The sequence below is a fragment of the Mustela erminea genome, chromosome 4, assembly GCF_009829155.1.
Source record: "Mustela erminea isolate mMusErm1 chromosome 4, mMusErm1.Pri, whole genome shotgun sequence".
Taxonomy (NCBI): Eukaryota; Metazoa; Chordata; class Mammalia; order Carnivora; family Mustelidae; genus Mustela; species Mustela erminea.
Genome location: NC_045617.1, coordinates 114,035,524 through 114,057,595, shown reverse-complemented (window position 1 = coordinate 114,057,595; position 22,072 = coordinate 114,035,524). Strand labels below are relative to the sequence as shown.

Here is a 22,072-nt window from a genome sequence, read left to right as displayed (position 1 = left end):
AAAGAGGTTATATTAGTTATCAAGGTTACTCAGAAAGCTAGTAAAAGACCAGCACAGAACCCAGCTCTCATTTTATTTTAATCTAGTGCCTGGCGTTATAGTACAGTGAGTCATTAGGCCTGGGCCTCTCAGGGAGACTGGGGTTCAGATTCCACCTCTTCCACTTACTTACTCTCAGAAAATTGTAACATGTAAACCTATGAACTACTTGTAATTATAGTTCTTATTGCATAGGGTTTGTATCAGGATTAAATAAGGTCATACACATATGTACTTTGTATAATGTCCGGCTCTCAGTAAGTGCTTGGCAGCTATTTATTACTGTGAATAAAACAAAGTTTATTTGTGACCAATTTTGAAGCTGGTATTAGTTCTCAAATGTTTTATAAAGCATATAACAATTTTTCATATTTCCACAATTACCAGGAAAGGCCTGTTTAACATTTCCTTCTAGAATCTTATTATACCTTATATACAATAGGTGAGACACACCTGGAGTTAGTTCAGTTCTTGCTCTCCCATTTATTGACCTGTAACCTTTTCTGAGTTTCTGTTTCTTTCATTACATAATAATAGGTATAGAAAGATTGTGTGAAAATTATATGAGGTGATTGATAAGAGAATGTCTGGGGCATTACACATGCACAAATATTTTCTTCTTTTTATATATTTCTTCATATTTTATTCTTCTATTATTGTCAAAAGGAGGGAGAAAAATTAAGTTTTGATTCCTGAGATTCCTGACATGGCACAATTGTAATATTAGCAGTAGAAAGAAGAATTTGAAATGTATAAAGTAAATATAAATACTGATAATATTTTGATTTCTGATGTGTGTATGGCACACCATTCTAACCTCTTATTTGCCAAAGGAATTCTTGTCAATTTTTTGACTGATGCTTTTCTTTAGGTCAAATTCTTTATATAAAAAGGGAGGTCCATAGAAAAAGGAGATTTCTTTTCCAATCAATATTGTTTTAGTACAATGTACACAATAACTATGCTTATCTATTTGAGCAGTGTTTTTAATTTCACACAAAAAAATAAAAGAAAGATCACACAACAGAGTGCTTGACCTACATATAGATTATATACCTTTATATCTGGAAATTTGTTTTATTTCTAATATTTAAGATATATATATTAAAATCTTTCAGAGATACATGATGACAGACTATATATCATATGTTTTAAGAGCAAACATCAATATCAGGACATATCTACAAATACAAAGATTGTGCTATTACTGATTAAACACTTTTGATTGCAAAGATACATGAAATCATAGCATGACAGTGATAAAAGAAATCTTAGAAAACATTTGACTAAAATCCTGATTTTTCAAGAGGAAGCTGAAAACCCCAAAAAGGAAAATTACTTGCATAAGTCACACAAAAAGTTGGCCAAAGAATCCAAACTGTATCTGGAACCTGACATTGTGCTCCTGTGGCTTCCAACAGCCTCTGACACCCATTGCAGGGGTTATGCCAGGGAAAGTCTTTCCAGAGGTTGCTCCCAATACCAGAACATTACTTATCTCTTTAAGGTATGAGAGGAGCAAGGATTGGATGACAAGGTAAGATAGATATTAAACATCAAATAAGCGGCAAACCTTGAACTGCCCTAGATACATAATTTTTTCTACCTAATCGGATCCCAGTAAATCCCAGTATTGTGGTGACCTTGGTGGGAGAACTACTATCTTGGACCACATTTCCAGTGAAGATTCCAAGCATCTGTGGTTTGGGAAATAGGGAAAAATGAACAAAATGGATTTACTGTTGGGTGTTGGAAGTTTTGAGATAGGAAAGACATATATAGCTATGAGGAAACTGTAAGATGAATGATACATATTGCTTTAACAAACACCTATTGAGTATCTGTTATGTGCAAGCCAGGCAATACACCAAGTATTTATAATAGAAAGATGAATAAGAAAAGAGTGTACCTAACTAGTGTAACGTATTTAATGAAAGGAATTTAACAGCTCATGTGATGTACGGAAAGACCAGGAGCTGGCTTTAGGCATTAATCTATTTCTTTAGGAACTTAGGTGATACTTTCTGAACATTCTCCTTTTCCTTCCTCTTCTATCCCAGCCTCCCTTGGTAAGTCTGCCTCATTATCTCAGGCTTTTCTATACACAGGGACCATCTAAGATCCCTATACTATCTGACTTGAGGAAAGAAAGCACTTCTTTCTCACCGAATTCGTATATAAAAGTACCAGAAAAGTGTTCTGATTGGCTTTGATTCATCATATAGCCAAAGCCTGAGCCAATAATAGAACCTAAGAAAACAGCATATTATGACTTATGCATATCCAACATGAGTCCATAGAAAATACAGAAAAGACCAGACCTGTTAAAGCAAATAATTTGCGTGTAAGCAGTAGTTTTCCAGTGGAGTCAAAGGAGAATATATTTTAATCTAAGAGTGGATAATGGGAATGTTAAAACACAAAGTTGAACAAATTATCCCTATATATTTTTTAAATTTTTAAAGATTTATTTATTTGAGAGAGAGAGAGCATAGGAAAGGGGCAGAGGGAGAAAGTCTTTTTCTCTTATTAAAGATTGTATTTATTTATTTGTCAGAGAGAGAGAGAGAGAGAGAGAGAGAAAGAGAGCACAAGCAAGGGGAGCAGAAGACAGAAGGAGAAGCAGGCAAGGAACTTGATATGAGACTTGATCCCAGGATCCTGGGATCATGACCTAAGCTAAAGGTAGACGCTTAACTGACTAAGCCACCCAGGCGTCCTTATCCCTACATTTGGAGTCGATATTCAAAGAATTCAAAGATTGAGTAAGGACAAATAGATAGTGGCAATACAACGTTAGAGGTGTCATGGTAGCTACGCATAAAATGTGTCACACATGCAAGAACAAACACAGTCACTAATTTTGCCAGGGATAGAGGAAATATTATTAAGATCTAATCTGGGTCTTAAAAGATAAGTATGTTTTTGTCCCAAAAAGAAGATGGAAGAGAATATTCCAGGTGAAGACAAAAGTAACGATGAACTTATCGATGATGAGCTGCTGAATAAGCAAATCCACAGAGACAGAAAAAAGATCAATGATTCCCAAGAAAAGTGACTGCTAATGGCCACATGGTTTCTTTCTGGGGTGCTGAAAATGTTCTGGGAATTATATAGTTGCTGATAGTTACACAACTCCGTGAACTTCCTAAAAATCTGATTTATACTTTTAAAAATAAGTTTTATGATGTTAATTATATCTTAGTAAAAATAAATTTATAAAAAGGATAACTGCTTAGCTTCAGTGGAATTTGAAAGGTTAAGGAACAGTCATTATGTAGATGTAACTTTAATGAACATTAATAAACTGAATTAAGTCCTATTGAGATATATAAAAGAAGAAAAAAAAACCCTAAAAAATAAAAGGAAACATTTATAAAAATCTGTAACTGGAGAGATTTTAGACACGTTTCCCTTAATCTTTGACTAATGAATATGGTAAAAAAAAATAAACATTAAAGAGATATATAATCTGAGTAGTATAATTACTAGACTTAAAATATATATATTCAACTTTTGCCATTGAGAATGCATTTTATTTTCCAATGTCTTCTGAAAATTAAAAAAAATTCTTAGTCTAGAAAAAATCTTAGTAAGTTCCAAAACAGAAAATATACAGTATAAATTTTTAGCATGATGAAATGAAAATGGCCTTTTTTTTTTTTTTAAGATTTAACTATGGTAAAAATAATCACTTGGAATTTTTTGGTAAGAATTCTGAAAAATTACAGGATTGTGAAAAAATTAAAATGACAAAGACTTTTTAGACATCACCAAGGAAAATACCATATACAAAAACGTACAGCATGTAGCAAAAAAAAAAAATCAGGAGAAAATACATCATTTAATTTCTTTCATTAAGTTATAAAGAATAAAAATAAATGAACAAAGCATTCAATCCAAGAAACTATTTTTTTAAAAAGCAAACGAAAGTGGGAGAAAGTGATAAAGGAAAAAGAAATAAAAGATAAAAGCCTAATGGTAGATTTGATCAATAAACCTCAAAGATCTCACTGGAAAGGATGATTAAAATAATCAGCTCTCTAGCATAGCAAATCCAAAAAAAGAGAAAGAAGACCACATGAACATTACAAATAAAAAGGATTAAACAACTACATATTGGGAGCAGATAAAAGTTTTAGGAACATGTAATATGTAAGTCTTTATTGATAAATGAAAAGAAATTGGTAAAATGGATAACTTTTCTAGGAAAATTGGCTTATACAGAAGAAGAAACATGAAATAGACTAGTAAACCAAAAACAAGTGAAAAAAGTTGATTAAGGGGCGCCTGGGTGGCTCAGTGGGTTGAGCCGCTGCCTTCGGCTCAGTTCGTGATCTCGGGGTGCTGGGATCGAGTCCCGTATCGGGCTCTCTGCTCAGCGGGGAGCCTGTTTCCCTCTGTCTCTCTCTGCCTGCCTCTCCATCTACTTGTGATTTCTCTCTGTCAAATAAATAAATAAATAAAATCTTTAAAAAAAAAAAAAAGAAAAAAAAAGTTGATCAAGAATGCTCTTTCCCTCAAATATTTGGTTCAAATTATTTTATAGACAAAGTTTTTTTTTTTAATTATTTGAGAGAGAGAGTGAGCGAGCAAGAGTGTGTGTGTGTGTGTGTGTGTGCGCGCGTGCACGCGTGTGCATGTGCAAGGGAAAGAGGCAGATGAAGATGGGGAGAGAGTCTCAAGCAGACTCCATGCTGAGCACAGAGCCCTACACAGGGCTGGATCCCACAACTGAGATCACAATTTAACCAAAGCCAGGAGTCAGACACAGCAACTGCACCACCCAGGCACCCCAGATAGGTTTTTTTATTTCTTTTTTTTTAATATTTTATTTATTTGACAGAGAGAGACACAGCAAGACAGGGAACACAAGCAGGGGGTATAAGGGAGGGAGAAGCAGGCTTCCCGCTGAGCAGAGAGCCCGACATGAAGCTCCATTCTGGGACACTGGGATCATGACCTGAGCCGAAGGCAGAGGCTTAACAACTGAGCCACCCAGGCGCTCCTACACCCCGGATAGGTTTTATTTTGAAGAAAAGACAACTCCACAACATTTAATTAGTTCCCAAACATAAAATGGAAAACTCCCTGTTCTTTGTATCAAGGTATCATAATGCTGATGTCGAAATACAATAAAGGCTTAGTTTTAAAAATACAGAGAAATACCTCTCTCATTTATTAATATAGTTATAGAAACTCATCATTTAAAAAGTAAAGTATACAGAGACTGGCTTACTTAGGTATGTGTAGCAGGCACAGTGTCCAGGGCCCACCTATACATTTAAGTGCCCATTAAAAGTCTTAATTTACTTTAAAATCAGAAGAAAAATGAACTTTTTGGTCAAATAAAATGTTTTCATATATAATATAAATATATTCATCTTTACATGAACACTTATAAATATAATTTTTCATAAATATTTTTAAAATTTCTATTATTATTTTTTTAATTGAGGAAGGGGCCCACAAAGCCAAAAGTGGCTAAGAGCCATCAATGTCATAATGAACCCTGCTTGCTTAATGATGGCTTGACAACCGTTCAGAGCAATATTTAGGCTTAGCAGAACTGTGCCAAAGAAATTTCTCTGTAATTTATCAGTGTGGAAATAAGAGCACCTGTTTGGGATTCATTTTCTCATTCACAAATTTACTATTTTCCCCACACGTCTCACTGTGTCTTTTTGAGAACTGACAATTTGTTATTCTTTGTAAAAAATACCCCAAAACACAGGGGTTTTATAAGCTAAAGCACAATATGCTTTGGCATCATTCCACAACAAAACCTGCAGGAGGTGGGGCCTCAGGTGGGCACACCCTCAAGCCAGTACGAAATCAGAGCCCTGAGCAAAACATCGCTTGCCAGCTGTGTCCTCAACTCCACCTTGTTTTACTGCCTCCTGTTCTTTCCACTAAATCCCTTCACTGTCATTCATCAAGATGTCTCTTTCACCTAGAACATTACAGAACTGAAGGAAACACTTTGAAGGAAACACTTGCTCTTACAATTCTAAAACAAATAGAATATGCAATAGAAGAAGTAAAATTTTAAAGGAATTTTTTCCCCCTTAACAAATACCATCCTTAACATCTTTCAGCCTATGACCCACAATTCTAATTTTATCTTTGCAATCTTTCTTCCAAAATACTGCTTTTTTGGTCATCTATGTAAAATCAGAAGAATTTCTCTTTCTCCCTTCTCCCCCAAAGTGCTTATGTATCTTTATCTTATGTCGTTTATTTGTGATACTGTCTAAACTCTCACAGAAAAACTGCCTTGAAAGACTTTAAGCCAAGAGGATGGGTCCTTGCCCAGTGTGGGGGGTATGGATGAAGCTGAAGCCAGTTTTTAAAGAATAAGTAAGAGACAGTCCAGTATTTAGGTCTTTATCTACAAAACAGCTGGTAAAGAAGCTGTGCACATATAACAAACAGAAACTCAGTTCCCAGGAAGTGTGTCCTGTAGTCAGAGTAGTGATAACAATGCCTAACTTCTCAGGGTTGTCGTGAAGGTTAGAAAAGCTACACTACAAGCCCTTTGCTGGGGACCTAGCATACACCAGGTGCTCCAAAAACAATTATCATCAGTATCACTGGTATTGGCATCAGACAGTCTATGGAACTAAACTCATTTTCATGTAGCTGCTCCCAATTTATAAAGTGATTTTAAATACCCTGAATACATTTATCTTATTACTTCAAGCTCTTTTAAAAGCAAGAAAACTAAGATTTGGGAAATTTAAGTGACTTGTCCTAAATCAAACGGTACTTTTTATTCCAAATCTTGTGTGTCCTTGCTTCTAACAAGTTAAAGACCTGCTTAACATGCATTATAATTGCTTTTACATTCACACTTTCCATTCACACTTTCAAATGATAAGTTGAAGTGATTTTTTAATGACTCTATTTGAATTATCTTGTGTTTCCTCTTCCCAAAAAGAAGTGATTTGAAGTCTTAGCCATCAACACAGTATTGTACATTTTGCTAAAATGGAGGAGTCTAGATTAAGTGTGATTTTATTTATTATTTATTTTAAAGATTTTATTTATTTGACAGAGAAAGAGCCCAAGTAGGCAGAGCGGCAGGCAGAGGGAGAGGATGCAGGCCCTCCTCTAAGCAGGGAGCTCGATCCCAGAAGCCTGGGATGATGACCTGAGCCAAAGGCAGCCACTTAACCAACTAAGCCATCTAAGTGCCCCTAAATGTCATTTTAGAGTTTACAATGCCACAGAAGGAGGGGGAGGTTTTTTTTTTTTTTTTTTTTTTTAAAACCTCTACTCTATATGGATAATGTCTCTGAAATAAAATTGATACACCTTCTAACACTTTGTATTTTTACATTTCATATAATGCTCCTAATAGAATCTTTCTATTCATTGGACTTCTGACTTGCTTTTGCCAAGTGTTATAAACTGTTAGATACAGTTAAGATACTGATGTTCTCATTGCTTTTCATTGATTGCCAATCTCTAGCATTTATTTCCTATTTCATTATTGCTTTCTTTCTCATCTTCACTATAGTTTAGAGGATGGTTGTCAATTTTCTAACATTGCTAAAAATATTCCTGGTTCACACAATGAAATTCAGACTTTAAGTGAAGGCCATATTAAACAAAGGGGTGAGAAATGAAGATTTTGAGGGATAACGTTTGAAGAAAAGCTAACAGCTAAAGCCAAATTGCTAAATTACAGTATGTTGGTTGTTCAGTTACTGGAAACTGCAGCAAAACTGCACCAAGACCTCAGAATAATTGTGGAATCATCTCAGAGAAAGTGCAGATGTGAGAATCAAATCTATCAGATTAAACCCACCCAGTTAGTCAGGAACAATTTACTCGTTTTAGCAAAAGGAAAACACTTCTCCTTTTCTCAATACTTAGAAATAAGGAGGTGTATGCAAGGATGGATGATAGCAAGAAAAGGTTGGGTGAATCTTGGAGCAGCTGCTCAAATTCAATGAACTGAGGAATAAATTAGGGCAATCAAATCAAAACCAGATAAAGCCATAAAGCTAAGGTAGTGAAACAGCCAACAGCTATGCCAATAAAGCAATATCATGCTGGCCCCGAAGCAACAGTTGTCCCTGAAAGTGGCATGTTCTGATTCAGTAATGCCAGCTGCACTGCGCCAAGGCATTGTTCAGACATATGGGGGCTTGAGTCCTGATGCACAGAGCTGGTCCTTTGCTTTAAAAGGAGCAGATGAAATGTAGTGATGTAGATTCAAACACGCTCAAATCAGTACATCCTCAGCCCAAGCAAGGCTTGCTTCATTGAGGGCTCCCTCTGAGCTCTGAGTCTCTTTCCACAGCAGCAACAGTTTGATCTGCTCGTTTTGATTGATACTGCAATGCCACTAAACACCACAGGCTGCCACGGAAGTCTGAAACCATTTAGACTGTGCTGTTTGCTTGATCTGTAGGGAATTGAGAATAAAAACAGACACCTCAAAAGATTGTTTATTTCTCTTCTGTTTTGCATGGGGGCACTGGCACCAGGAGCTATGTGTGTGTTGGAATGGGTTTAAGCTACCGGGTAAGCGGACTGACGCCACACAGATTCCATGGCTGTGCCAACTGCTTTGGAGAAGGACAGTGAAGTCCTCAGAGCTGGTGAAACCAGTTGTTAAACCCGAGTGTTAGCCATGCCCTCTCATGTTTTCAAGTATGTATCACATTCTTCTCTTTGACTTGTTATTGTTAAGGTGGCCTTTTTTTCTCCCCCCTCATTCAAAGAACTGTTCCTGTTATTTTCTAAGGTAATTCTTTAGTTAAAATCCATTTAGCCATTGCCTGACTCACTATAAATAGTCAGTTTTACATGTCTGCCAGAAAGAAATGCAAACAGGCACATGTTCTGTAACTCACTATGTTTTCTCAAACCTTGCACAGAGTTCAGGCCTACACTAAGACCTTTCATGTATTATTTTACTGGCTCACCCATATTTTCCCATGTGGTTCAAAATCACCAACTGTTAGGTACCTGAGTGAGAATTCTGGCATTATAGTTACACAAACCGAAACCTTGTAAAGGAAACTTTTGCTCTTTTACTAGATAGCTATATATATATATTTAAAAAAAAAATCTCCTTCACTTCAAAAACAAAAACAAAATGACTATTTCTTACAAGATTTCTTGTTCTAGGAATACTATAAACCAGAGTTGGCTAACTTTTTCTCTAAGAGGACAGATAGTAAATATTTTTTTGCCTTTGTGGGTCAGAGGCTCTCCATTCTAACTACTTGACTCTGCCAAATAAATGGGGATGATTATGTTCCAATAATACTTTATGGACACTGAAATTTGAATTTCATATTATTTTTGCATGTCATGAAGTACTATTCTTCTTTTGATATTTTTTTAGCCATTAAAAAAAATGTAAATAACATTCTTAGCTTGTAGGCCTTTCCTAAACAGGCGGCAGGCCAAATTTGGTCCATGGGTTGTAGTTTGCTGACCTCTGGTATAAATGAGGGTTTTTTTGTTGTTGTTGTTGTTTTGTTTTTTCATTTTTTAATTAGAGAAAGGCTGTGTTCCACACAGTACTACAGCAACACAGCATTGTAGCTGTATGGAGAAAGTACTTATTTCCTATGAAAAAGCTGTAAGAATAGCAATAAAACCCTGTGGATTAACAGCAAAATATCAAGAAATTACATTTAATTCTTTCAGCCTCTTGAGCTATATGAATGCCTAGTGTGCATTGCTTGAATAAATCATTAAGCAACAGTTACGGATTATAACCAGCGAAGAGATCTATTGCAGTGAAGAGATTTTGGAATTAAACTTTCCAAAGTTATGCACAGCCCTGATAATTCAGTAAGAAGGTGAAACTTTATGAATAAATCGGCTACTTCTACCCTCCTGCATCTCCACTTCCAGTGCTTTAGGTTTTGGTGGAAAGGATTCTTCATTTCACTGGCAGTATCCTCTTTCTGATTTAGCTGTATAATGAAGCCATCAGGGATAGCAAGCAACTCAATACAAGATTGATGACTTGATTATAGCATGACTAGCCTAACTGCTCCTATGAGCAATATTGTGCATTTCATTTGCAATTTTTTCAGCTAGTCTCACGGTTCCTGACCAACAGGCATACTTCTAGATTACAAAGGCAACAATTTTGAAAATATTTCGAGACTGCTACAATATGGTTTAATAGAATAGTATGTAAAGACAAATCCATACTGAATTCTACAAGCACAATTCATGATTGTTACTATTATTTAAACAATGAGACCATCTAGAAAAAACAGAATCCTTAAAGCAAGGCAGTTTGTTTCTGGATGGGGTTCATTTAACCTTAGGTAATTCTATACAATATTCATCTTGCTTCTTCCCGAGAAGCAAAATAATAATAATAATAATAATAAACAATAATAATAATAAAAATTTAAAAAGTGTCATTTGATCTTGAGCTAAGCAGGGACAAGTACACATTTCCTATCAGTGTTATTATTACTGGGTATCTTTTGGCAATCCTAAAAGGCTGTGTGTCTTTGGCATGTATCACTTGCTTTTAACATCGCAATAAACTGCTAAACATTTATCCTCTTCCATTTTCTCTACTTTAAGATTATTTCTTACTTTTTAAGCTGACAAGTTTTATATTTACTTTAAAACCCAAATCTGATCATGCTTTTCCTCTGCTCCAAAGATTCAATATCCATTCACTTAAATGAGAATTAAGTTCAAACATTTAGCCAGCTGCCCAAGTGTCTCAATAATTTGATTATTTCAGTTACTCACCTTCAATTTTCACAATATTCTTCCCTCAGCATCCTTCCACACTTCACTGCTTTCATGCCTGTGTCCAGGTGGTTACTTCAGAGCTGCCTGCAATGCCCTTCTCTTTCACCGCTGCCTGTCAATGTACCATTCCTCTTTCAACACCTAAGTCAAAGCTCGACTTTTCTAAGAATTTGTAAACACTTAAACCAAAGATATGCTCTTCTTCATTTAGATAATCATGGCTACTCACAGACTGTCTTGGAAATAAATTTTACACACAGATAGATAGATTGATTGACTCCTTTTGTTCCAGGTTATAAGCTATGGAGGACAAGTATCTTTGCATTTTCTGAAGCATTTGGTATGATGCTTCACATACATAAAAAAAAGGGCCATGATTTCTAGAGCAGGGCTTTGCAAGGATGCATCATTCGAGAATCCGCTGTCATTACAACATTTAGGTCTTCACTTAAGACCATCTCTTATCAGAGCCTGCTGAGGTGAGCTACTTACAATGCCTTGTAAGTAGCTTTAATTAAACCAAGAATCTTGCTGGGTGTGACGTGAGGGGTTAGAAAATGAAAAACACACAAAAAAACAAAAAACACACACACAAAAAAAAAACAAACCCACAAATTATAATTTCAAAACTTTTAGTTTTTTTTCTATGCACAAGAACTAGAGACTGGAAATCTCTTTTGCTTCCAATGCTTTAAGTAAAAGACTGTAATTTAAAAAAAATTGGTGTGGAGGGGGTTGCATTGTTTTATTTGGGCATAAGTAAGGGAAAGCCCATAGCTAGCATGGAGACTGAAGTGACTTTGTGGCTCTGAGAAGAATAACATTTTCTTTAGAGGAAAAATAATGGCATCAGAGAGAAACTGATTTTGAGCTATATAAGCTGAGTCTGAGCTGATGGGAAAGAGACAGTGGGAGAGTACATTATTCTCTTCACAGAACCTGGATTACTCTGACAACCCAGGGATTGGCAGCTTTAGAAACTTTGAGAGATGTGACTTTGATGTTTGTGTTCTCACAATGGGCACGGTCAACAATGTCTGTGGATCTCTGTGGAGATTCATAGCCAGTGTGATAATGGACAAGTGGAAGCTGGAGCTAAAGAACAAGATGGAAAACACTGAACATAGAGGCTGCAGCTGACAGACTAATTGTCGTTTCATGCCCAGCCTCCTTTTGGAGACTCTAACAATTAGCCATTGAACACTGTGAGGAGAATGACTTTGTGCCATCATGAGAGAGGACGTCTGGATCTTTAAAACTGATGTGACATCATTTCGTAGGCATAGACCAGAATATACAGTTACTTAGTAAGTTTTATTTAACAAGATTATGTCAATTGTGATTTGAATTCTAGATGACCAGAATTGTCATTTGGGTGTAACTGCTTCATTAAGAAGCTCTTCAACCATTATCCTAACACAGACTATTGCGACATCCACAGTGTACTATTTTTAAGCCAAATAGAAATATGCAGGCCCAGTAAAGGATGCAAACTTTGGTGATTCTGGTATTTTAAAAGGATGAACATTATACCTTCCTATTTACTTAGCCTTCAAGTTTGCACAAAGCATTCTTAGTACTAGGAGGAGAAGTGCTATCATGACCACTTAGGATTTGAGTTTATATTCTCCCCCCCATACTACCCACAAACACAACTGGTCTGTGTGTATACTTAAGTCTGTGAGTGAGTATGCCTGACAATGACCACAGCTACCTCTCATCTGCTGCCTCAAGTCCAGATCTATAGTTCTGAGGAACAGGCATTCATGTAGCTCACAGTGTAAGTTACACTGGATGGCAGGACAATTTACCAACTCTACCACAGAAATACCCAGTGTTGCTAATGAGAGGATGCCAATAGCCTAGTTCCCCACCTTCAACACTGTATTTTTTCTTTAATTTTGGTCACATTAAATAAATTAGAATTTCAATTCCACTTCAATTATTTTCAAATTATATATATATTTACAGGGATACACACACACACACCCCAACACAAATACATGGTAATATAGAACTGTGTTTTATATGAACAGAGATACTTAAGAAATATAGCTAATTCCCAAAGCTCCCAAATGTGTTTCACTTCCTGCTACTATGTATCTAATAATAAGAAAAAGAAATCTATCAGCCAGACATATCAGTCTATTCTGATATGATTTTGATTTGAACTTTAATCAGAGTCAGTATAGGCTATCTATATGTCTTTCCTCTAATTTTCTCTCCTTGATTTTGTTTTAATCATGCTTCTTGGGGAAATTTCTTTTCTTTTTTCAGGAATATTTTCATACTACATTTATTCTCTTCACATATTAAAAACAAATCCAGTTACATTTATGTATTCTCACTGGCCATTTAAAAAAAAAAAGACTAGTTTTGGGGGAAGGCAGAAAAAAAAGCTTAAGAACAATGATGATTTTTATGAATTTTCAATCTTTTTTTTTTCTATTCACCAAAAACAGCATTTTTGCTTTATGGGGTAAGTAAGAAGAAAGGAAACTCTGTATTTTTCCTAATGGGATGCTTAATAAGTACTTATTTCTAGCAAAGGACAAAGCAGCTTTAGTATTATAGTGGTAGATCAAGGTACCTAAATTACCTTCCATAAGAGGCCCTTGCAGCATTTTCTGGCAGTGGTGGAATGCCTCCTTACCTAGCATGGACACACTGCTAGTGTCAGAGTGGCCATGTTCCTTCTCCTTTCCTTCACCAGGTATTTCTGGATGAGATCCAAGTTCACAGGATTCAATGACTGGGTGCTGGGTCTGACTACTTTCCAAATGCTAATTTGGATAACAGGCTGTGATGAGCACAGTGGCATTTTCAGTGTGGGTCACTTTTGTCCCTTAAGTCTCAAGCTGACTTTAGAAATGTTGTGCTTACATGGAGTGCTGACATATGAGGGATGGAGAGAAATGCCAGAAAATCCTTTGACTTTATTCCTCAGGAGCATGAGTCATGGTGGTTCAAAGGAGGAGAGATTTCATGGCCTGTATCTTCACTGCCTTCTTGGTGCACTCCTGCAGTGCTCTTGGTCTAGACTAGCAGCTTCCAAAGATCCAGAGCTGAAGAGCTCTTTGCCATTCTTGGCTTGGCTCCCACAAATCAATTTGAAGGCACAAACCAGACTGATGTTAGAACTAATAAAATACAATGAATAAAGATAGGCAAGATAAGTAAGATTTCCCCAATGTCTAGTTATGTACTAGTACATGTGCTTGTAAGTAAAGCCATGCATATAAGCAGAGACATTCACAGAGGATTTGATCTATGATTATAATTTGGTTTTAGACGGAAGAATACACAGAAAAAAATTTGTAAGAGGGGACAGTTTTTGCATAAAAGATGGGAGAAGAACATGTTGGTTTCAAGGTCAAAATGGGAGAGAAAATTGTGGGAGAAAAATCATCTTGTTAACAGCAAGATAGGGTAAATACTTGGTTGGAAGGATACAGAAACACTCTTGGGCAGTAAAGTGTGAATTAAACTCTGAAAGTTGTAATTCACAGAGAAGACCTTCTCTATATCCCACCGAATGTTTTATCCAGAGTGACACTACTAAGTACTAAAAGATGGCTGATGAGTGACATTAGAGACCAATGTTAACCACTGCTTTGCCACCTCTGCTGCACATTGCTTTAGACAATTCTGGTGGCTTTTTTGGAGATTCAGGTTTCCTGTTTATTTGTAAATCTACAGGGTTATTGCTGTGTTGTCAAAGTCCCACACACTAATATCTACTTTCACAAATGAGTTTCATGGTTCTGACAGAATCTAGATTTTTTCATTTCATCAAGTTACCACAGATTCATGTTTGATAGAGAAAGATGTTATCAACAAGCCCAGCAAGGACACGTTACCCGAAGAGAGAGTATTATTGTTTTCATGGGAAAGCTTCTGAAGCTTGATGGACTATTCTAGGATGAAAGAGAGAGGAAAAATAGTACGTGTAATTTAGATAAACTCTACTGCAAGTAGAAACCTAATCCTTTTAGCTTATTTGTGAAGAGGAAGCATGTGACAGAAGTTGGTTTCATGGTTTTCCATGGGGTTCAAAATAGAAAAATAAGCATATGCACATTCATTAGGATAATTATCTGGGGATACTGCTAATGATGTTTATTTAGCAGAAGAAAATAGTTTCAGATCTGCAGATATAAGAGTTAGAATTCCAGAACATTAGAGTTAAAAGAAAACTTCAGGATATTTTAACCACAGTGAAGCCCAGGGAAGTCAACTGGCACTCAAGGTCATGCACTGAGTAGAAAACTGCATGGACTCACTGAGATATGATTAGAGCCAATAGTGCAGGAGTAGGATGTGCATATTATGAATTACCAAGCCCTTTTTCTCTTCTTTTCTGCTGATCTCATCCCACTTAACGGGAGTGATACGACAACACTGAGAAAATAAGTGAAGAGCTGTGTATGCTTCTAGATCTATTGGTGGTACCTATGAATGACTTGGCATGTAAAAAGGTTCAAGCTGGTATCTAAACTGAAATCTTTAATTCTCTATTTATTTGGAAAGAGTTGTATTTGATTATGTAACTACTTATGGAAGATTGTAATTTCCAAAGATGGTAGTAACACTATCTCATTCCAGTTTTTCTTGCTACTCTCCTCATCCAGAACTGGGCTGATTTCCCAACCTGATCTACTCCCCAACCTCAACTCTCCTGCCCACCCCTCAACGCCATTTCCCCCACCCTCCACCCCTCCTACCCCCCACTCTGCTTACACCTGGGTGTTCCTTTGTGACTGTTTGGTGAAACGATGCTATACAACTTCAGAAGCTAGGCCAGATAGGGCAGTATGGCTTCTACATCTATATTGAAATACTTGCCTTGGGATCAAGCAGCCATGCTGTGAGGAAGCCCAAGCCACCTAAAGAGGCCACTTATTCATGTTCAGGCCAAAAGCTCCAGCTGAGGTTCTAGCCAACAGTCACATGTGTGAGAAAGCCTTCAAGATGATTCTGGTAGCCAACACCATCTGATTGCAGCTGCATAAGGGACCACAGATGAAAACTGCCCATCTAAACCCAGTTTCCCTGCCAAACAATGACAAATAAAAACAAATGACTGGTTTATTTTAAATTACTAAGGTTTTGAGATGACCTGTTATAATAAGGAAAATGCTACTCCTTAAATTGGGAGGGAAAAGGCAAGAAAAGTTATTTTTCTTTAGAAGATGTAATAAATTTAGAATCAATCAGACTGACATTCTACCGCAAAGATACAAACTGATTTTGAAGAAAAATGTAAATAGCAAAGCTCATGTAGTTTTAAGCAAAATCCATAGATAAGAGAGTATTTAATGGGGGTGGAAGTGTCAACAATATTTTCTAAGCTCAAAATGCTAAGTTATATAGACTCAAAATTATTGTGCACAGATCTTCGTATTTGCTTAAAAAAAAAAATAGGCAAGGTGACCTTATGCATCTTTTCCACCTCTAACTTCTGTCATTCTCTTTTCATCGTGTGGGTGTTCAGTTTGCTGAAAAAGCCAGATTTCAGAACAGCTTTCTTTCGGAAATGATGTTTTTAAAGTTAAGAAAAAAGGCTTGCCACATTGTAGAAGTGGCAGCTATAAAATTAGATACAAAAATAAATCGAAAATTCGTAACAATTGTGCTGCAAAAGATGAATTAAGAACTGAATTCAAAGTAAAATTAACAAAGTGGGCTTCTGATTAAATGAGCAAGCCAAATCACTTACAGTATGATAATATGTTGGAAATGGCTAGAGATGTTACAAAATAAATGAGGAAAACATTATGTGTACAGTGCTAGAATTGAGATGGCATAAAATAAGAATTTCAGAAAGTATGATCTTACAGTCTAAGGTAGGGGTAGGAAAACTGGGTTAATTTCTAGCTCTAACAAAAAGAATCTTCAAAATCTTAGAAAAGAATGCTCAAAATCTCTGCTTAGAAAATGCAGAGAAATGAAAACCATTATATGTCAAAAAAGTTTTGTACTGGTAAAAAAAAAAAGATACAAGGTAGAAAACCAAGGGATTTGGAGGGGGTTGTATAAGATGAAAGTAGTTCCTTCCCTCCCTCTGCATCCCACCCCCGCTGTCCTCAGATACATGTCAACACCATACTTTTTAAAGAGCAAAAGTAACTCCATGTTCCTCACTTACATCTGCACAGATGGCAACAATAATCATTAGTTTCCTAACAACTCATCACCACTTTCTAAGTAAAGGTTGGAGACCTTCTTTGGATTGAAGTTTTAATAAGGCAAAGGATTTCATTGGAGTTCCTCTATTAACAAGTAGGTTTTGCTCATTTCTAGCATTACTCAGCATGATGCTAAGCATTTCAGAAAGATGCAGAGGTCTAAAGCCTATGAACAACTAGTTCTTATCTAATTGAAGAGACAGAATTAAATTAATAAAGAATAATGAGTCCTGGAAAAATCTAAGCAATGTTGTTGTTTAAGATTTATTTGTTTTAGTGAGGGATAGAGAGAGTGTGAGAGAAGGGGCAGAGAGAGTGATGAGAGAGAATCCCAAGCAGACTACACACTGAGTGCAGAGCCCAACAGAGGGCTCAATTCCAGAACCCCAACATCGTGACCTGAGCCAAAACCAACAGTCAGGCACTTAACCTTGACTCAGCCATCCAGGCACCCCCAAGCAGTGTTTATAAGAAAATGGACTAAGTGGGGTTTGAAATATAGGTGAGAAATCATCTGAGGAAATCATCCTTGGTAAGTGCCTTGCTCTATATGTGGTACACAGTAGGTGTTCAAGCAATTATTTATGGAAAAAAATGAACAAGCAATGCAAACATCTGAAAAAGTGGCCTAAAACTCTGTTAAGCAGTGTTCCAGCTCAACTAGAGATGCAAAAGCAAGGTTGGATATCAGGGCATGACTCAGTCAAGAAGGCCTGGGAAAGGAGGGGTTACATTCATTTTCTGTGGTAGGAAAATGGAAATCAATAAAGCTGCCTGCCTGATACTCAAGAGAGATTACTCTGACAGCAGAATGTGAGATGGAACAGAAAGAGAAACTCAAGTGAGGTGGCATCAATTTCAATTCTACCCTGACTTGGCAGGCTTCTTTGTACTTTGTGCTTGACTGAAGTAAAACAACCTCAAGCAAAATACATGTATTGTGGCAAGGGAAGGTTGCTGGAAGAATATTATGGAGCACAGATGGAACTAGCTTTGTGGAGATTCTAAGTGTGTGGATGCAGAATGCTGAGATGTGGGCAAGTCAGTTTGAACCAAGATTTCCAGGAAAAAAAAAAAAAAAAGCTTATGAGAAAGTATGCAAAATAAAGCCTTAGAATTCAAAGGTCCACACGTAGAATGATTTTAAGTATACCCTCTGTATGTCATAATGTTCGCAAAGAATCAGATTTTCTTGTCACAAGAGAAAAGTAACCGTACACATAGCTTTAGCTACATCCTAAGGGACATACCTTATTTAAAACATACAAGCAAACTTTAATACAGTAATTTTAACACCATGCTGATCCACTAAATGTTTGGTATTGGGGATGAGAACTTATATCTGTCACTTCACTGGAAAAGCAGCAACGTTTTTCGTGGGCTCTAGAAACAGGCTGCTTGGATTTGAATGTTAACACTTACTAGTCCTATGACTTTAGGCAAGTTATTTATAACCTCTATGTGCCTCCACTTCTGCATCTGAAAATAGGGATAATTCTAAAAGCTATATAAGGTTATAATGAGGATTAAAATATGGATGAGTACTTGCCTTATAGGTAGTGATTAATAAATATCAGCTACTATTATTACTATATAACTTTGTCTTTTGTCTCTTTTTGCCTAAAGAAGAAACAAATTATTACTGCCCATTTTTCTATGGTAGGATATCAGAGAGATACTAGGTGGCTTACCCTGAGTAACATAATGAATTATTTGATGGCATTCAGAAAGCACCCCTTTCTAAAATCCTTCTGGTAAAGAGAACCATATTTTTATTTTTCTGGGACAAAGCTAAAAAAAAAAAATACACTTACTGAGTTGAACAAAACAGAATCATAAATAAATTAGCTGCATTTTGTTTTTCCTGTCTGAGAAAACCCAAAAAATTATTTTCCTTGCTATCTGAAAGGACATCTAAAAGGAACCAGACCACACAACGACACCGAGATGGCTGTACCTGAAGTAAAATAAATCACAGTGGAAAAGGATGATGTCTGACAGGAGGCTTTGGATATTGTTTTCATTACCTAGTTATTTTCTATGTAAAAGCCACTTGTGTCTCAAAGTGGACCTTGTCATCTGAAAAGCACTTCGTCTTGTTGTATTTCCAAAGATTTAAATGGAAATTGTTGCTTTTGGGAAACAGCCATAAGGAGTGACTTGGCTGCGTTTAAAAGATTCAATCCATTTGCCTCCTAGTACCAGTAACTCTCTCTCTTGTGTTATAGGTTCTGCTTCTTCCAGAAGCTAATACTAATTTAATAATCATGAAAATAATCAATTCTTTAAAGCACTGTACATACTCAACGTGTGCATATTGTACAATCACATATAGGACTACTCATACGTAATTCCAAACAGCAACCTTGTAATGGTCACGATTCTTCAGTTTCACAGATGAGAAAACCAAGGCTACCAGGGTTAAGTCCCTTGTTCAAGGTCCCACAGCCACCAACGGATGGGATAGGAAGTCATCTCCACTCAGTTTCTTTGTTTCCATCTGTTATTACCACAATCCTCAGTAGATACTGCTCAAGCCCTTTCATTCAAAGTAACAGAAAACTTAATAAAAAATGAAGCCATAGTCTTCCGGTACTCCTACCTGAACTTGGACAACTTAAAGCAAGATTCAAAAGAAGACATGTTCTATCATTATATTTTGTGGTACCTGGACATCAATCACTATCAGGTAAACTGGTCATTTCCATTTCTAATTATAGAATTTCACAGGAAATTCAGTATTTGGTAGCCTGTTATCTTAGCTATCTTAGCCTGTTATCTTAGCTTTGATACAGCCCCCTCCGCCCCCCCCCCCCCCCGTTTTGACATCACACTGTTCTAGGTGTGCTACTAATACAAAATGAAATGACTTTTCCTGTAGAAGATTCTTTAGAATGTTAGACAGGTTAGACAGGTGAAAAGTAAAATTGATTCTATTAGAAACAGTGTTAAGCTAAAAATGAATGCCCAGGTTAAAAAATAAGAGGGGCACCTGGGTGCCTCAGTGGGTTAAAGCCTCTGCCTTGGGCTCAGGTCCTGATCCTAGTTTTGTGAGATCGAGCCCCATAGAGCCCCACATCAGCCTCTCTGCTCGGAGGGGAGCCTGCTTCCCTGCCCCCCCCACCACGCCCTCGGCCTCTCTGCCTACTTGTGATCTCTCTCTCTCTCTGTCAAACAAATAAATAAATAAATAAATAAATAAATAAATAAAATCTTTAAAAAGAATGATTTCAAATATTACTTTGAGATTCCTTCTAAGGAACAGAATTGAATTTATAGTTATTCATTATAGATTAGTCGGTATGTGTTACTTACAGCATATTTTTCTTTCCCTGATGCATTATTTACTGACATTTTCTAAAAATATGTTGTCTCTTGACTTAGGAGAAAGAAATAAAACAAAAATTGGACATAACCAATGTTATGCTATGAATCCCTAAGATAAACCAAACTAAAAGACCCATATGCAGATACAACTGGCCCTTCCTTTTCTATCTCACCAACAGCTGCTTTAAAAGATCCTAGGAATGAATATACACAGCATAGGAAGAGCAAGAGAGATTTCTAATCCTGTTTGGAAAACTCATTTTTTGTTTTTTTTTTTTTTTGCTTTGATAGTATTACATAACACAAGGTTATATTCATTCTTTCATTTTTTTTTTATTCATACAACTAGCTGCAGAATTCACAACCTTTTCAAGCACAAATTGGTATTTTTAAAAACTAACCATATATTGGCCATAAAGCATGGCTCAACACATTTAAATATTATAGGCTATGCTTTTTATCATAAAACAATTATGGTAAAAATAAAAAACAGGGGCATCTGCCTTAGGCTTGGGTCATGATCCCAGGGTCCTGGGATTGAGCCCTTATCAGGCTCCCTGCTCGGTGGGGGGCCTGCTTCTCCCTCTCCCACTCCCTGTGCTTGTATTTCCTTTCTCATTGTGTCTCTATCAAATAAATAAAATCTTGAAAAAAATGAAAAACTGTAAAACTAAGAAATATCCAAATATTTGGAAATTTTAAAAATATGTAAATAGCTTATGAGGTCAAAGAAAAAATCATAACAAATTAGTATTTCCAATTGAATAATGAAAATATAAGACGTCACAACTGCTACTAAATCATTACCTGGATGACATTTTTATTTAAAACACATTTATGAGAAAAGAAGAAATGCTAAGGTGCCTGGGTGGCACAGTCAGTTAAGCAACTGACGCCGTTTCAGCTCAGGCCATGATCTCAGGGTCCTTATATTAGGCCCCATGTCAGGCTCTGAGCTCAGCATGGAGTCTACTTAAGATTCTCTCTCCCTCTCCTTTTGTCCCTCTCCCCCATAAATAAAATCTTAAGGAAAAAAAAAAGGAAAGAAAAGAAATGTTGAAAATAGATGAAGTAAGCAACCATGTCAAGAAGTTAGAGAAAGAAGAGAAAACTGAAAGTGAAAAGAAGGAAACAGTAAAGATAAGAGCAGAAATAAAACCAAAAGAGCCTGAAGTTGATCCTGTGAAACTAAAATGAAATTGACATGACTTGCCAAAATTGACACAAGAAGCCAAAAGAAAAAAAAGAAAGGCCATCAAGAATTCATCTAAAATTATGAATTCTTGAGGGTGCCTGGGTGGCTCAGCGGATTGAGCCTCTGCCTTTGGCTCAGGTCATGATCTCAGGGTCCTTGGATCAAGCCCCACATCAGGCTCCTTGCTCAGCACAGAGCCTGCTTCCCCCTCTCTCTCTGCCTGCCTCTCTGCCTACTTGTGATTGTGATCTTCATCTGTCAAATGAGAAAATAAAACCTTTAAAAAAAAAAAAAAAGAAACAGTAACAGTAATAAAAAATCTTACCAAAAAGAAACTCCAAGCCCAAACAGCTCTCATATTACAAAAACTTTTTTTTTTTATTTGACAGACAGAGATCACAAGTAGGCAGAGAGGCAGGCCGAGAGAGAGAGAGAGAGAGAGAGAGAGAGAGAGAGAGAGAGGAGGAAGTAGGCTCCCCGCAGAGCAGAGAGCCCGATGTGGAGCTCAATCCCAGAACCCTGAGACCATGACCCGAGCCGAAGGCAGAGGCTTTAACCCAGTGAGCCACCC

At 36.6% G+C, this 22,072-nt stretch overlaps 1 long non-coding RNA gene across 1 annotated transcript in view; it reads right to left on the bottom strand.

Annotated features, from left to right (window-relative positions):
* The window catches only part of LOC116588834, a 35,735-nt gene that overhangs the window by 3,841 nt on the left and 9,822 nt on the right, over window positions 1-22,072 (bottom strand). Inside the window, exon 3 of the long non-coding RNA XR_004285104.1 lies at window positions 10,789-10,903. This is a non-coding gene — a long non-coding RNA (uncharacterized LOC116588834). The remainder of the gene's footprint in view (window positions 1-10,788; window positions 10,904-22,072) is intronic.